Source organism: Halichoerus grypus, chromosome 9 (assembly GCF_964656455.1).
Source record: "Halichoerus grypus chromosome 9, mHalGry1.hap1.1, whole genome shotgun sequence".
In the NCBI taxonomy this organism is placed as follows: Eukaryota; Metazoa; Chordata; class Mammalia; order Carnivora; family Phocidae; genus Halichoerus; species Halichoerus grypus.
This window is the reverse complement of record NC_135720.1, coordinates 24951971-24955763: the sequence shown is the minus strand read 5'-3', so window position 1 is coordinate 24955763 and position 3793 is coordinate 24951971. Positions and strand designations below refer to the sequence as shown.

Here is a 3793-nt window from a genome sequence, read left to right as displayed (position 1 = left end):
TGGCTTAAACAACAGACATTTATTTTCTCACACTTTTGGAGTCTAGGAATCTGAAATCAAAGTGCCAGCAGGGTTGGATTATTTCTTCTAGGCTCTCTTTCCTTGGCTTGCTGATGGCTACCTTCCCTATGTTTGTCCACATGGTCTTTCTGCTGCACGTTTGGGTGTCCTAATCTCCTCTTCTTACAAACACACCAATCATAAGAGATTCGGGCCCATCCCAATGAACTCATTTTAACTTTAATTATCTCTTTAAAGACCCTATCTCTAAATACAGTCATATTCTGAGGTAGTGGGGGGTTAGGATTTCAACATATGAATTTTGGAGGGCCCATAACAGAGGGTGATAATAAATAAAATAAATGTCATGACACATACAATATCCATACCACCCATACTGGTAGTTGGTGTCATGAAGAGGTGAGATTCTAACTCTTATTATGAAAACACTTTGGCGAGGGGAGCATCTGGACTTTTACCTATTATGGGGGACTGGGCAATGTTTTTTTCTACCATAACCTGAATCTTGTAAAGGCTCTTGACCCAGAGTTATATATAAATATATATACATATATATTTAATTAACAGAAAATAGTATATATTAGCTGTAAGTTATTAGCTCATGTTTGAAAAAGTCCTCCCTGCCCTACCCACTCATGCTATTCTGTTTCCCAAATCTTGAGATGTCACTTGCATTCCTTATGATGGCTAAAGATGTGAGAAAACCTCCTATTTCCTTATCATCACCTCCCTAATCTGCTATCTGCTACTCTCATTTTTATTGTTCCCACTCTAAACAACCTAAAATGGATAGTATACTTATCTTTGGCTACTGACGGTTTGGTAGAATCTAGTGTGCCTCAGTTCTGTGCTGGTCTGCTTCAGTTATCCCACCACAAGAGAGATGAAACTTCTTCTTTTTTTTTTTTTCTGCCCACTTACTCCAACACAGTTCCAGGAGCTGGAACTATAGCAGTGAACCAGTCAAAATTGTTGTTTTCAAGTTGGTCCAAGTGTTGGGGCCTGACGTGTCCTCCTGATCCCTTCCCCTCCTGGTGTCTCCATAGGCAAACCATTCATCAAGGATTTTGTATCCAAGTTCTAAATGTTTGTAACCCAAGATGATGAATGCTGACATGGATGTAGTTGGTGCTAAAAAGCAGGTGGAACTGAAGGAAAAAAAAAAAAAACACAACCTCTCAGTCAAGTGTTGGAACTCCAACACACATCTAAAATGCTTTCTGCAAGAGTAGTTGCAGTTAAGGAAGAAAGTCTGAAGCTAAAATCAGAAAATCAAGTTCATGGACAATATATAGAAAACTTCATATCATCGTCTAGTGTTTTTCAAACAACTGACACAAAAAACAAAGAAAGGTTAGGGATTCATCTTCTTTCTGTTCTATGGAATTGCTGCCAATCTTTTTTTAAAAAACTTGGATCAATTCCAAATGTTATAGTATTTTTGTTTGTGGCTTAATTGAATAGTTATGAAGATAATGTCAGATCTAGGCAAAATTAGGAGCATAATAGACTTCCATGAGTTTGTGTATTATATTAGTCCATGAAAACATGCAAATATAGTGTAGGGACTTTATAATTAGTGATGCATATATTTATGGAACATGAAAGTAAATGTTTGAATTTGCTTTGACTTATAAGTTTAGCACTATCTTTTATTATAGGCATAGTAAAAAATACAAGAGAGTAACCATTATGTCATGAAAAAGTTGGGCTAAATCATGTACTGAATGCACAAATTTATGCATCCTATCCACCATCTTGTGCCTCTTCTCCATTTGCTTCTCACTTTCTCATTTCCCTTCCCCTAGGGAAAAAAATTGGTTTCATTTTTGTAAAAGTAATTTCAACAGTTAATCATCTATGAGAGTAGCCTAAACTTTAATTGCTAAAACATAACCAAAATAAGATACTTTTTCAGTTAGGGCTTGTTATATTTGGTAATAAGATAAGATTGTTGGTTTCTCTTTAATCAATTAAAAACAAAGCAACAGGGGCACATGGGTGGCTCAGTTGGTTGGGCGACTGCCTTCAGCTTGGGTCATGGTCCTGGAGTCCCTGGATCGAGTCCCACATCAGGCTCCCTGCTCGGCGGGGAGTCTGCTTCTCCCTCTGACCCTCCCCCTTCTCTTGTGCTCTCTCTCTCTTTCTCTCTCTCTCAAATAAATAAATAAAATCTTTAAAAAACAAAACAAAACAAAAAAACAAAAACAAAAATAGAGCTACAAAAATGAAGATTTTTCTTGAAACTGAGTTGTAAAATTGGGAAGATTTATTGTTAAAAACTTTCCCCCCCTGAAACAAATAATACATTATATGTTAATTAATTGAATTTAAATAAAAACAAAACAAAACAAAACAAAACTTTCTCTTGTACAAAATAATCCACTTGGTATCTGAAAAGATAAGCTCTGGTTGTGTGTACATCTGAAATATAAAATTTTGAGGAAAAATAGAAATAGGATAGGAAAGTACTTGGTAAACAGTAGTAACCAAGTCCAAATGTTTTTACTCCAGATCTATGTTATCTCTGGCACAGATGAGATCTTTGGGGACTATATATGTAAACCACATCTAGAAGAGAATGGTTACAAGTGTTTGGACTCAAGGTTTATTTGTAGTACCCAGCAGATCAACTTTTGCAAAATCCCTTAAGAGTTAGTTAGTATCAAAATCATGAATAAAAGTGTTACATGTATACTAATTGATTCTTTCTTGTTATTTTATCTCATTTCTTCTCCAAAAATTTCCTGTGAACCCTACTTCTTTGCAGACTTTTAGTCATTCTTTAACAATTTTTTAAACTTTAGTTTGTAGATTCCATTAGGTAAGGAAATTAGTATCAGAAATAATGTTAAAATGTTAAATAGAGAAAGAGATCCACTAATCCAGCTTATGGTTGTTAGATTTGGGCTACTTTTAATCATGGAATAATTTTATGTTTGTGTTGGTGTGAGATTCGATGAATGACTTTAGCTGTATGAATATATGTAATAGTCATATCACAAACATTTTGCATCCATCTTGTAACCTAATTTGCAAACATTTAAAATTGTATTACAATTTTGCTTTGCTGTTTAATAAAAAAAACTGTTTCAGGATTGTTGCAGGATTTCTTTTCCTTTAGTGCCTGCAGTTCTTGGTCCCACCGCTTTGAAGAATGAAGAGGTAGACCAGATGAAGTGTGGCGGGCAGCAAAGCAAAGTTTATTGAGCTGTATTACAAAGCTTCAGAAGAGGGAGGGGACCCAAGAGGGTTGTCATTTGGCATTTAAATCTAGGAGTTTTTATGGGCTTTTTGGTGTGGGCTGCTTTAATCTGATTAACTCTCCATACACCTGTCATCCAATCAGGTTTTGGTCCACGTGCTCATCTACCCATCAGGTAGCTGTTCACGTTGGAAAGGGTGGTGTTTTGTTGCCTTGGGGACGAAGTCGGCAGTGGCCGCCACTGCCCTAAGGCATGCCAGCCGCAGGCTACCAGATCAAGCTCTTTGTTTAAATATCCACTGGCTGTTGAGCTCCAACCCCCCACCACCATGTGCTTTAGGATGCCCAAGGCCATTCCCTTCCTTTCTGTCACCTACAAGTTGTAAGTCCTCCCAGTAGGAAAACTTAAAGCTTAAAGCTGGGTCATTGAGTAAAGCTTAGAATAACAGAATGGGGTCTCTTTCCTTTTAAGGGTAGTTTCCTCTTCAGATGGGGGACCCTTGTCCCTGCCAGCCTTTCTTCCAACTATCCTTCATTAAGGATTAAAAAAAAAACACAAAGTTCTTG

The 3793-nt window shown here is 36.9% G+C and overlaps 1 pseudogene; it reads left to right on the top strand.

Moving 5' to 3' along the window:
• Nucleotides 1-1121: 1121 nt before the first annotated feature.
• Nucleotides 1122-3476, top strand: LOC118539390 (short coiled-coil protein B pseudogene; annotated as a pseudogene).
• The last annotated feature ends 317 nt before the right edge of the window (nucleotides 3477-3793 follow it).